This window comes from Ovis canadensis, chromosome 10 (genome assembly GCF_042477335.2).
Source record: "Ovis canadensis isolate MfBH-ARS-UI-01 breed Bighorn chromosome 10, ARS-UI_OviCan_v2, whole genome shotgun sequence".
NCBI classification, from domain to species: domain Eukaryota; kingdom Metazoa; phylum Chordata; class Mammalia; order Artiodactyla; family Bovidae; genus Ovis; species Ovis canadensis.
Window position 1 is genome coordinate 4,361,242 of NC_091254.1, and position 12,809 is coordinate 4,374,050.

The window sequence follows — 12,809 nt, forward strand, 5'->3', positions numbered from 1 at the left end:
AGATCCTTTGATCCACGCGGCGGACTGCGTGACACTGCTGCTACCGCTCTGGAGGAAAGTGCAAGTGCATGCCCGCATTCGAGACGAGGACTGACTCCCCTGGGGAAACTCCAGAAGTACCCCAAGATCCATGTCAGCACTGGAGAGGAATCCTCAGGTTCCGGCCCCGACTCCACACAAGGTCTTAGGCCCCGGCATCGACGGGAGAGGAATCCCGAGAGGCCCCCGAGGAACTCGCATGGTTACTGGCCTTTCCTGAGGCCACCAGAGCGGGTCCCTGAGGTCCCCGTCGTAAGTCGAGAGCACCTGCTGCAACTCGAGAAAATCCAGGAGGTTTTGCCCTCCAGGCGTGATGAGGCCCATTTCCGCTGAGGTTTCTAGAGGCTAATCACATCTAACCACTGGAACTTCCAAAGGGTCCTTCACACCCTTGCTGCATCTCAAGAAGTTCCCCGAAATACCCGTGTCCACTCGAGAGGAAGCACGAGGGTCCCGCACACATCCATGGGAGCCCCGTTTCCGCCTCCTAGCTCGAGATGAGGGATCCTTTCCCTGTTTCGTAGGGAAAGAATTCCCGGCCTTCCCGTCGCATCTCAAGAGGAGGCGCTCTCCACAGGAAAGACGAGAGGAACTCCAGGGTCGTGCCACCATTCCAAGAGTCCCCCAGATATGTCAGTCCATTCCAGATGAACCTGTTTTCCAGGCCCTGCCTTGAAGTTCAAGCCGAGGATCCACTCCCACCACGTGTGCAAGTGGGACAGCGCTGTGGGAAAGCCTCGTGGGAAAGCCTCGTGGGAAAGACTTGAGGGAAAACCATAGATCCTTTGATCCACGCGGCGGACTGCGTGACACTGCTGCTGCCGTTCTGGAGGAAAGCGCAAGTGCATGCCCGCATTCGAGACGAGGACTGATTCCCCTGGGAGACTCCAGAAGTACCCCAAGATCCATGTCAGCACTGGAGAGGAATCCTCAGGTTCCGGCCCCGACTCCACACAAGGACTTAGGCCCCGGCATCGACGGGAGAGGAATCCCGAGAGGCCCCCGAGGAACTCGCATGGGGACTGGCCTTTCCTTACGCCACCAGAGCGGGCCCCGAGGTCCCCGTCGTAAGTCGAGAGCACCTGCCGCAACTCGAGAAAATCCAGGAGGATTTGGCCTCCAGGCGAGATGAGGCCCATTTCCGCTGAGGCTTCTCGAGGCTAATCACATCTAACCACTGGAATTTCCAAAGGGTCCTTCACACACTTGCTGCAACTCAAGAAGTTCCCGGACATACCCGTCTCCACTCGAGAGGGAGCAAGAGGGTCCCGCACACATCCAGGGGAGCCCCGTTTCCGCCTCCTAGCTCGAGATGAGGGATCCTTTCCCTTTTTCGTAGGGAAAGAATTCCCGGCGTTCCCGTCGCATCTCAAGAGGATGCGCTCTCCACAGGAAAGGCGAGAGGAACTCCAGGGTCGTGCCACCATTCCAAGAGTCCCCCAGATGTGTCAGTCCATTCCAGAGGAACCTGTTTTCCCTGCACTGCCTTGACGTTCAAGCCGAGAATCGACTCCCACCACGTGTGTACGTGGGACAGCCCTGTGGGAAAGCCTCGTGGGAAAGCCTCGTGGGAAAGACTCGAGGGAAAACCATAGATCCTTTGATCCACGCGGCGGACTGCGTGACACTGCTGCTTCCACTCTGGAGGTAAGCGCAAGTGCATGCCCGCATTCGAGACGAGGACTGACTCCCCTGGGGAGACTCCAGAAGTACCCCAAGATCCATGTCAGCACTGGAGAGGAATCCTCAGGTTCCGGCCCCGACTCCACACAAGGTCTTAGACCCCGACAACAACGGGAGAGGAATCCCAAGAAGCCCCCGAGGAACTGGCACGAGGACTGGCCTTTCCTGAGGCCACCAGAGCGGGTCCCTGAGGTCCCCGTCGTAAGTCGAAAGCACCTGCCGCAACTCGAGAAAATCCAGGAGGTTTTGCCCTCCAGGCGAGATGAGGACCATTTCCGCTGAGGCTTCTCGAGGCTAATCACATCTAACCCCTGGAACTTCCAAAGGGTCCTTCACAACCTTGCTGCAAGTCCAGAAGTTCCCCGACATACCCGTCTCCACTCGAGAGGAAGCACGTGGGTCCCGCACACATCCAGGGGAGCCCCGTTTCCGCCTCCTAGCTCGAGATGAGGGATCCTTTCCCTGTTTCGTAGGGAAAGAATTCCCGTCGTTCCCGTCGCATCTCAAGACGAGGCGCTCTCCACAGTAAATTCGAGAGGAACTCCAGGGTCGCGCCACCATTCCAAGAGTCCCCCAGATGTGTCAGTCCATTCCAGAGGAACTTCTTTTCCCTGCACTGCCTTGACGTTCAAGCCGAGGATCGAGTCCCACCACGTGTGCACGTGGGACAGCCCTGTGGGAAAGCCTCGTGGGAAAGCCTCCTGGGAAAGCCTCGTGGGAGAGCCTAGTGGGAAAGACTCGAGGGAAAACCATAGATCTTTGATCCAAGCGGCAGACTCCTTGACACTGCTGCTACCGCTCTGGAGGAAAGCGCAAGTGCATGCCCGCATTCTAGACAAGGACTGACTCCCCTGGGGAGACTCCAGAAGTACCCCAAGATCCATGTCAGCACTGGAGAGGAATCCTCAGGTTCCGGCCCTGACTTCACACAAGGTCTTAGGCCCCGGCATCGACGGGAGAGAAATCCCGAGAGGCCCCTGAGGAACTCGCATGGGACTGGCCTTTCCTGAGGCCACCAGAGCGGGTCCCTGAGGTCCCCGTCGTAAGTCGAGAGCACCTGCCGCAACTCGAGAAAATCCAGGAGGTTTTGCCCTCCAGGCGAGATGAGGCCCATTTCCGCTGAGGCTTCTCGAGGCTAATCACATTTAACCACTGGAACTTACAAAGGGTCCTTCACACCCTTGCTGCAACTCAAGAAGTTCCCCGAAATACCCGTCTCCACTCGACAGGAAACACGAGGATCCCGCACACATCCAGGGGAGCCCCGTTTCCGCCTCCTAGCTCGAGATGAGGGATCCTTTCCCTGTTTCGTAGGGAAAGAATTCCCGGCGTTCCCGTCGCATCTCCAGAAGAGGCGCTCTCCACAGGAAAGGCGAGAGGAACTCCAGGGTCGTGCCACCATTCCAAGAGTCCCCCAGATGTGTCAGTCCATTCCAGAGGAACCTGTTTTCCCTGCACTGCCTTGACGTTCAAGCCGAGGATCGACTCCCACCACGTGTGCACGTGGGACAGCCCTGTGGGTAAGCCTCGTGGGAAAGCCTCGTGGGAAGGACTCGAGGGAAAACCATAGATCCTTTGATCCACGCGGCGGACTGCGTGACACTGCTGCTACCGTTCTGGAGGAAAGCGCAAGTGCATGCTCGCATTCGAGACGAGGACTGACTCCCCTGGGGAGACACCAGAAGTACCCCAAGATCCATGTCAGCACTGGAGAGGAATCCTCAGGTTCCGGCCCCGACTCCACACAAGGTCTTAGGCCCCGGCATCGATGGGAGAGAAATTCCGAGAGGCCCATGAAGAACTCGCATGGGGACTGGCCTTTCCGTATGCCACCAGAGCGGGTCCCTGAGGTCCCCGTCGTAAGTCGAGGGCACCTGCCGCAACTCGAGAAAATCCAGGAGGTTTTGCCCTCCAGGCGATATGAGGCCCATTTCCGCTGAGGCTTCTCGAGGCTAATCACATCTAACCACTGGAACTTCCAAAGGGTCCTTCACACCCTTGCTGCAACTCAAGAAGTTCCCCGACATACCCGTCTCCACTCGGGAGGAATCACGAGGGTCCCGCACACATCCAGGGGAGACCCGTTTCCGCCTCCTAGCTCGAGATGAGGGATCCTTTCCCTGTTTCATAGGGAAAGAATTCCCGGAGTTCCCGTCGCATCTCAAGAGGAGGCGCTCTCCACAGGAAAGGCGAGAGGAACTCCAGGGTCGTGCCACCATTCCAAGAGTCCCCCAGATGTGTCAGTCCATTCCAGAGGAACCTGTTTTTCCTGCACTGCCTTGACGTTCAAGCCGAGGATCGACTCCCACCACGTGTGCACGTGGGACAGCCCTGTGGGAAAGCCTCGTGGGAAAGCCTTGTGGGAAAGACTCGAGGGAAAAACATAGATGCTTTGATCCACGCGGTGGAATGCATAACATTGCTGCTACCGCTTTTTAGGAAAGCGCAAGAGCATGCCCGCATTCGAGACGAGGACTGCCTCCCCTGGGGAGACTCCAGAAATACCCCAAGATCCATGTCAGCACTGGAGAGGAATCCTCAGGTTCCGGCCCCGACTCCACACAAGGTCTTAGGCCCCGGCATCGCCGGGAGAGGAATCCCGAGAGGCCCCCTAGGAACTCGAATTGGGACTGGCCTTTCCTGAGGCCACCAGAGCGGGTCCCCGAGGTCCCCGTCGTAAGTCGAGAGCAGCTGCCGCAACTCGAGAAAATCCAGGAGGTTTTGCCCTCCAGGCGAGATGAGGCCCATTTCCGCTGAGGCTTCTCGAGGCTAATCACATCTAACCACTGGAACTTCCAAAGGGTCCTTCACACCCTTGCTGCAACTCAAGAAGTTCCCCGACATAGCCGTCTCCACTCGAGAGGAAGCACGAGGGTCCCGCACACATCCAGGGGAGCCCCGTTTCCGCCTCCTAGCCCGAGTTGACGGATCCAATCCCTTTTTCGTAGGGAAAGAATTCCCGGCGTTCCCGTCGCATCTCAACAGGAGGCACTCTCCACAGGAAAGGCGAGAGGAACTCCAGGGTCGTGCCACCATTCCAAGAGTCCCCCAGATGTGTCAGTCCATTCCAGAGGAATGTATTTTCCCTGCACTGCCTCGACATTCATGCCGAGGATCGACTCCCACCACGGTGGCAATTGGGGCAGCCCTGTGGGTAAGCCTCGTGGGAAAGCCTCGAGGGAAAGCCATAGATCCCTTGATCCACGCAGCGGAATGCGTGACACTGCTGCTACCACTCTGGAGGAAAGCGCAAGTGCATGCCCGCATTCGAGACGAGGACTGAATCCCCTGGGGAGACTCCAGAAGTACCCCAAGATCCATATCAGCACTGGAGAGGAATCCTCAGGTTCCGACCCAGACTCCACACAAGGTCTTAGGCCCCGGTATCGACGGGAGAGGAATCCCGAGAGGCCCCCGAGGAACTCGCATGGGGACTGGCCTTTCCTGAGGCCACCAGAGCGGATCCCTGAGGTCCCCGTGGTAAGTCGAGAGCACCTGCCGCAACTCGAGAAAATCCAGGAGGTTTTGCCCTCCAGGCGAGATGAGGCCCATTTCCGCTGAGGCATATCTAGGCTAATCACATCTAACCAATGGAACTTCCAAAGGGTCCTTCACACCCTTACTGCAAGTCAAGAAGTTCCCCGACATAGCCGCCTCCACTCGAGAGGAAGCACGAGGGTCCCACACACATCCAGGGGAGCCCCGTTTCCGCCTCCAAGCTCGAGATGAGGGATCCTTTCCCTGTTTCGTAGGGAAAGAATTCCCGGCGTTCCCGTCGCATCTCAAGAGGAGGCGCTCTCCACAGGAAAGGCGAGAGGAACTCCAGGGTCGTGCCACGATTCCAAGAGACCCCCAGATGTGTCAGTTCATTCCAGAGGAACCTGTTTTCCCTGCACTGCCTTGACGTTCAAGCCTAGGATCGACTCCCATCACGTGTGCACGTGGGAGAGCCCTGTGGGACAGCCCGGTGGGAAAGCCTCGTGGGAAAGCCTCGTGGGAAAGACTCGAGGGAAAACCATAGATCCCTTGATCCACGCGGCGGAATGCGTGACACTGCTGCTACCGCTCTGGAGGAAAGCACAAGTGCATGCCCGCATTCGAGACGAGGATTGACTCCCCTGGGGAGACTCCAGACGTACCCCAAGATCCATGTCAGCACTGGAGAGGAATCCTCAGATTCCGGCCCCCACTCCACACAAGGGCTTAGGCCCCGGCATCGCCGGGAGAGGATTCCCGAGAGGCCCCCGAGGAACTCGCATTGGGACTGGCCTTTCCTGAGGCCACCAGAGCGGGTCCCTGAGGTCCCCGTCGTAAGTCGAGAGCAGCTGCCGCAACTCGAGAAAATCCAGGAGGTTTTGCCCTCCAGGCGAGATGAAGCCCATTTCCGCTGAGGTTTCTCGAGGCTAATCACATCTAACCACTGGAACTTCCAAAGGGTCATTCACACCCTTGCTGCAACTCAAGAAGTTCCCCGACATACCCGTCTCCACTCGGGAGGAAGCACGAGGGTCCCGCACACATCCAGGGGAGCCCCGTTTCCGCCTCCTAGCTCGAGATGAGGGATCCTTTCCCTGTCTCATAGGGAAACAATTCCCGGCGTTCGCGTCGCATCTCAAGAGGAGGCGCTCTCCACAGGAAAGGCGAGAGGAACTCCAGGGTCGTGCCACCATTCCAAGAGTCCCCCAGATGTGTCAGTCCATTCCAGAGGAATCAGTTTTTCCTGCACTGCCTTGACGTTCAAGCCGAGGATCGACTCCCACCACGTGTGCACGTGGGACAGCCCTGTGGGAAAGCCTCGTGGGAAAGCCTTGTGGGAAAGACTCGAGGGAAAAACATAGATCCTTTGATCCACGCGGCGGAATCCATAACATTGCTGCTACCGCTTTTTAGGAAAGCGCAAGAGCATGCCCGCATTCGAGACGAGGACTGACTCCCCTGGGGAGACTCCAGAACTACCCCAAGATCCATGTCAGCACTGGAGAGGAATCCTCAGGTTCCGGCCCCGTCTCCGCACAAGGTCTTAGGCCCCGGCATCGACGGGAGAGGAATCCCGAGAGGCCCGCGAGGAACTCGCATGGGGACTGGCCTTTCCTGAGGCCACCAGAGCGGGTCCCCGAGGTCCCCGTCGTAAGTAGAGAGCACCTGCCGCAACTCGAGAAAATCCAGGAGGTTTTGCCCTCCAGGCGAGATGAGGCCCATTTCCGCTGAGGCTTCTCGAGGCCAATCACATCTAACCACTGGAAGTTCCAAAGGGTCCTTCACACCCTTGCTGCAACTCAAGAAGTTCCCCGACATACCCGTCTCCACTCGAGAGGAAGCACGTGGGGTCCCGCACACATCCAGGGGAGCCCCGTTTCTGCCTCCGAGCCCGAGTTGAGGGATCCTATCCCTTTTTCGTAGGGAAAGAATTCCCGGCGTTCCCGTCGCAACTCAAGGGGAGGCGCTCTCCACAGGAAAGGCGAGAGGAACTCCAGGGTCGTGCCACCATTCCAAGAGTACGCCAGATGTGTCAGTCCATTCCAGAGGAACCTGTTTTTCCTGCACTGCCTTGACGTTCAAGCCGAGGATCGACTCCCACCACGTGCGCACGTGGGACAGCCCTGTGGGAAAGCCTCGTGGGAAAGCCTCGTGGGAAAGACTCGAGGGAAAACCATATATCCTTTGATCCACGGGGCAGACTGCGTGACACTGCTGCTACCGCTCAGGAGGAAAGCGCAAGTGCATGCCCGCATTCGAGATGAGGACTGACTCCCCTGGGGAGACTCCAGAAGTACCCCAAGATCCATGTCAGCACTGGAGAGGAATCCTCAGGTTCCGGCCCCGACTCCACACAATGTCTTAGGCCCCGGCATCGACGGGAGAGGAATCCAGAGAAGCCCCCGAGGATCTCGCATGGGGACTGGCCTTTCCTGAGGCCACCAGAGAGGGTCACTGAAGTCCCCGTCTTAAGTCGACAGCATCTGCCCCAACTCGAGAAAATCCAGGAGGTTTTGCCCTCCAGGCGAGATGAGGCCCATTTCCGCTGAGGCTTCTCGAGGCTAATCACATCTAACCACTGGAACTTCCAAAGGGTCCTTCACACCTTTGCTGCAACTCAAGAAGTTCCCCGACATACCCGTCTCCACTCGAGAGAAAGCACGAGGGTCCCGCACAGATCCAGGGGAGCCCCGTTTCCACCTCCTAGCTCGAGATGAGGGATCCTTTCCCTGTTTCGTAGGGAAAGAATTCCCGGCGTTCCCGTCGCATCTCAAGAGGAGGCGCTCTCCACAGGAAAGGCGAGAGGAACTCCAGGGTCGTGCCACCATTCCAAGAGTCCTCCAGATGTGTCAGTCCATTCCAGAGGAACGTATTTTCCCTGCACTGCCTCGACGTTCATGCCGAGGTTCGACTCCCACCACGGTGGCACGTGGGACAGCCCTGTGGGAAAGCCTCGTGGGAAAGCCTCGTGTGAAAGACTCGAGGGACAACCATAGATCCTTTGATCCACGCGGCGGTCTGCGTGACACTGCTCCTACCGCTCTGGAGGAAAGCGCAAGTGCATGCCCGCATTCGAGACGAGGACTGACACCCCTGGGGAGACTCCAGAAGTACCCCAAGATCCATGTCAGCACTGGAGAGGAATCCTCAGGTTCCGGCCCCGACTCCACACAAGGTCTTAGGCCCCGGCATCGACGGGAGAGGAATCCCCAGAGGCCCCCGAGGATCTCGCATGGGGACTGGCCTTTCCTGAGGCCACCAGAGCGGGTCCCTGAGGTCCCCGTCGTAAGTCGAGAGCACCTGCCGCAACTCGAGAAAATCCAGGAGGTTTTGCCCTCCAGGCGAGATGAGGCCCATTTCCGCTGAGGCTTCTCGAGGCTAATCACGTCTAACCACTGGAACTTCCAAAGGGTCCTTCACACCCTTGCTGCAACTCAAGAACTTCCCCGACATACCAGTCTCCACTCGAGAGGAAGCACGTGGGGACTCGCACACATCCAGGGGAGCCCCGTTTCCGCCTCCTAGCTCGAGATGAGGGATCCTTTCCCTGTTTCGTAGGGAAAGAATTCCCGGCGTTCCCGTCGCATCTCAAGAGGAGACACTCTCCACAGGAGAGGCGAGAGGAACTCCAGGGTCGTGCCACCATTCCACGAGACCCCCAGATGTGTCAGTCCATTACAGAGGAACCTGTTTTCCCTGCACTGCCTTGACGTTCAAGCCGAGGATCGACTCCCACCACGTGTGCACGTGGGACAGCCCTGTGGGAAAGCCTCGTGGGAAAGCCTCGTGGGAAAGACTCGAGGGAAAACCATAGATCCTTTGATCCACGCGGCGGACTGCGTGACACTGCTGCTACCGCTCTGGAGGAAAGCGCAAGTGCATGCCCGCATTCGAGACGAGGACTGACTCCCCTGGGGAGACTCCAGAAGTACCCCAAGATCCATGTCAGCACTGGAGAGGAATCCTCAGGTTCCGGCCCCGACTCCACACAAGGTCTTAGGCCCCGGCATCGACGGGAGAGGAATCCCGAGAGGCCCCCGAGGAACTCGCATGGGGACTGGCCTTTCCTGAGGCCACCAGAGCGGGTCCCTGAGGTCCCCATCGTAAGTCAAGAGCACCGGCCGCAACCCGAGAAAATCCAGGAGGTTTTGCCCTCCAGGCGAGATGAGGCCCATTTCCGCGGAGGCTTCTCGAGGCTAATCACATCTAACCACTGGAACTTCCAAAGGGTCCTTCACACCCTTGCTGCAACTCAAGAAGTTCCCCGACATACCCGTCTCCACTCGAGAGGAAGCACGTGGGGTCCCGCACATATCCAGGGGAGCCCCGTTTCCGCCTCCTAGCTCGATATGAGGGATCCTTTCCCTGTTTCGTAGGGAAAGAATTCCCGGCGTTCCCGTCCCATCTCAAGAGGAGGCGCTCTCCACAGGAAAGGCGAGAGGAACTCCAGGTTCGTGCCACCATTCCAAGAGTCCCCCAGATGTGTCAGTCCATTCCAGAGGAACCTGTTTTCCCTGCACTCTCTTGACGTTCAAGCCGAGGATCGACTCCCATCACGTGTTTACGTGGGACAGCCCTGAGGGAAAGCCTCGTGGGAAAGCCTCGTGGGAAAGACTCGAGGGAAAACCATAGATTCTTTGATCCACGCGGCGGACTGCGTGACACTGCTGCTGCCGCTCTGGAGGAAAGCGCAAGTGCATGCCCGCATTCGAGACGAGGACTCACTCCCCTGGGGAGACTCCAGAAGTACCCCAAGATCCATGTCAGCACTGGAGAGGAATCCTCAGGTTCCGGCCCCGACTCCACACAAGGTCTTAGGCCCCGGCATCGACGGGAGGAATCCCCAGAGGCCCCCGAGGAACTCGCATGGGGACGGGCCTTTCGGGTGGCCATCAGAGCGGGTCCCTGAGGTCCCTGTCGTAAGTCGAGAGCACCTGCCGCAACTCGAGAAAATACAGGAGGTTTTGCCTTCCAGGCGAGATGAGGCCCATTTCCGCTGAGGCTTCTCGAGGCTAATCACATCTAACCACTGGAACTTCCAAAGGGTCCTTCACACCCTTGCTGCAACTCAAGAAGTTCCCCGACATACCCGTCTCCACTCGAGAGGAAGCACGAGGGTCCCGCACACATCCAGGGGAGCCCCGTTTCCTCCTCGCAGCTCGAGATGATGTATCCTTTCACTGTTTTGTAGGGAAAGATTTCCCGGCATTCCCTTCGCATCCCAAGAGGAGGCGCTCTCCACAGGAAAGGCGAGCGGAACTTCAGGTCGTGCCACCATTCCAGGAGTCCCCCAGTTATGTCAGGCCATTCCAGAGGAACCTGTTTTCCCTGAACTGCCTTGACGTTCAAGCCGAGGATCGACTCCCACCACGTGTGCACGTATGACAGCCCTGTGGGACAGCCTCGTGCGAAAGCCTCATGGGAAAGACTCGAGGGAAAACCATAGATCCTTTGATCGACGCGGCGGACTGCGTGACACTGCTGCTACCGCTATGGTGGATAGCGCAAGTGCATGCCCGCATTCGAGACGAGGACTGACTCCCCTGGGGAGACTCCAGAAGTACCCCAAGATCCATGTCAGCACTGGAGAGGAATCCTCAGGTTCCGGCCCCGACTCCACACAAGGACTGAGGCCCCGGCATCGACGGGAGAGGAATCCCGAGAGGCCCCCGAGGAAGTCGCATGGGGACTGGCCTTTCTGAGGCCACCAGAGCGCGTCCCTGAGGTCCCCGTCGTAAGTGGAGAGCACCTGCCGCAACTCGAGAAAATCCAGGAGGTTTTGCCCTCTAGGCGAGATGAGGCCCATTTCCGCTGAGGCTTCTCGAGGCTAATCACATATAACCACTGGAACCTGCAAAGGGTCCTTCACACCCTTGCTGCAACTCAAGCAGTTCCGCGACATTCCCGTCTCCTCTCGAGAGGAAGCACGTGGGGTCCCGCACACATCCAGGGGAGCCCCGTTTCCGCCTCGTAGCTCGAGATGTGGGATCCTTTCCCTGTTTCGTAGGGAAAGAATTCCCGGCGTTCCCGTCGCATCTCAAGAGGAGGCGCTCCCACAGGAAAGGCGAGAGGAACTCCAGGGTCGTGCCACCATTCTAAGAGACCCCAGATGTGTCAGTCCATTCCAGAGGAACCTGTTTTCCCTGCACTGCCTTGACGTTCAAGCCGAGGATCGACTCCCATCACGTGTGCTCCTGGGACAGCCCTGTGGGAAAGCCTCGTGGGAAAGCCTCGTGGGAAAGACTGAAGAGAAAACCATAGATCCTTTGATCCACGCGGCGGACTGCGTGACACTGCTGCTACCGCTCTGGAGGAAAGCACAAGTACATGCCTGCATTTGAGACGAACACTGACTCCCCTGGGGAGACTCCAGAAGTACCCCAAGATCCATGTCAGCACTGGAGAGGAATCCTCAGGTTCCGGCCCCGACTCCACACAAGGTCTTAGGCCCCGGCATCGACGGGAGAGGAATCCCGAGACGCCCCCGAGGAACTCGCATGGGGACTGGCCATTCCTGAGGCCACCAGAGCGGGTCCCTGAGGTCCCCGTCGTAAGTCGAGGGCACCTGCCGCAACTCGAGAAAATCCAGGATGTTTTGCCCTCCAGGCGAGATGAGGCCCATTTCCGCTGAGGCTTCTCGAGGCTAATCACATCTAACCACTGGAACTTCCAAAGGGTCCTTCACACCCTTGCTGCAACTCAAGCACTTCCGCGACATACCCGTCTCCACTCGAGAGGAAGCACGGGGGTCCCGCACACATCCAGGGGAGCCCCGTTTCCGCCTCCCAGCTCAGGATGAGGTATCCTTTCACTGTTTTGTAGGGAACGATTTCCCGGCGTTCCCTTCGCATCTCAAGAGGAGTCGCTCTCCACAGGAAAGGCGAGAGGAACTCCAGGTCGTGCCACCATTCCAGGAGTCCCCCAGATATGTCAGTCCATTCCAGAGGAACCTGTTTTCCCGGCACTGCCTTGACGTTCAAGCCGAGGATCGACTCCCACCACGTGTGCACGTGGGACAGCCCTGTGGGAAAGCCTCGTGGGAAAGCCTCGTGGGAAAGACTCGAGGGAAAACCATAGATCCTTTGATCCACGGGGCGGACTGCGTGACACTGCTGCTACCGCTCTGGAGGAAAGCGCAAGTGCATGCCCGCATTTGAGACGAGGACTGACTCCCCTGGGGAGACTCCAGAAGTACCCCAAGATCCATGTCAGCACTGGAGAGGAAACCTCAGGTTCCGGCCCCGACTCCACACAAGGTCTGAGGCCCCGGCATCGACGGGAGAGGAATCCCGAGAGGCCCCCGAGGAACTCGCATGGGTACTGGCCTTTCCTGAGGCCACCAGAGCCGGACCCTGAGGTCCCCGTGGTAAGTCGAGAGCACCTGCCGCAACTCCAGAAAATCCAGGAGGTTTTGCCCTCCAGGCGAGATGAGGCCCATTTCCGCTGAGGCTTCTCGAGGCTAATCACATCTAACCACTGGAACTTCCAAAGGGTCCTTCACACGCTTGCTGCAACTCAAGAAGTTCCCCGACATACCCGTCTCCACTCGAGAGGAAGCACGAGGGTCCCGCACACATCCAGGGGAGCCCCGTTTCCGCCTCCTAGCGCGA